The sequence below is a fragment of the Aspergillus ruber genome (assembly GCF_000600275.1).
Source record: "Aspergillus ruber CBS 135680 unplaced genomic scaffold scaffold00057, whole genome shotgun sequence".
NCBI classification, from domain to species: domain Eukaryota; kingdom Fungi; phylum Ascomycota; class Eurotiomycetes; order Eurotiales; family Aspergillaceae; genus Aspergillus; species Aspergillus ruber.
The window spans coordinates 7,198-8,275 of NW_024467353.1; positions in this window are offsets into that span (position 1 = coordinate 7,198).

The window sequence follows — 1,078 nt, forward strand, 5'->3', positions numbered from 1 at the left end:
AGTTCAATATTACTATGGATGTCTGTCATTATAGAAGGGGGCATTTAAAAGGCAAGACTATTGAGGGAATCATGCTATTCAAGATAGCAAATCAGCAATACTTCATTGATTTAGCAAATCAAGAGACTGGCGAGGAGCTGTCTTCTGATATAGATCATCAGGAATGGTTGGTTGATGATGAGATAGCTAAAGAGCTACTGTCTGATTTTCTGAATTAACATGTGATATATTGTCCTTTTTGTGAAAAAAAGTTTTGTATTTAGTGTTTTAAAAGTTAGGGTTTCATTCTATGCACATCACATTGTTCTACACTAGGAGATGAGTTCAGGAGATAGCAGCCAGCCCTCAGCACACAGTGCATGTGCTAGATATATATATATATATAACTATCTGTATGATATACATTATGTCAATATATACCAAGATAACAGCTGCAAGACCCTCTTACTACTCTGTCCTAGCTATAATGTATATATATATGGATGTATGTGAATAAGCAGGCATAAATGAATAGAAGAAGCAACTGCAGCAAGAGGGAATCAGAGTAGTCAACTAGTAGTCTAATAAGTGTATAGGAATATGCATGTAGGTTTAGATTATGGGTGATATTACTAATCCAACATCACTTGGCTGAGTGGTAGTCTGACCATATTTTAATTGGAAGGTCCTGGGTTCGAACCTGGGTCATGTTATTTAGAATTTACACAATTATCTATGTATTGATGGCCCCTATAGGGGAGCAGGGTTGTCATACTTTTAACAAGTATAATTCTCCGTCTATCTATTGGCCTGGTTGATACTTCATTCTGGATGTAGTAATATGTCCATTTGGTATTGAACTAGGCAATAGAGGACTTTCATGTACTCATTGGGTCATTATTTTTTTTTTTTTCTTCCACTTACAAACCCCCAGGTCTATCTATGAGCTTTTATTAGAGAGAGGACCAGCTGGGTAGAAAATCCTGAATAGATAAGGTCATATTGTATAAGCCCTAATTTCACAATCAAATGATTAGTATAGTTTTTTTCTTTTCTAAAATTAGATTATATTAGGATTTGAGATTTTGATATGAGATTG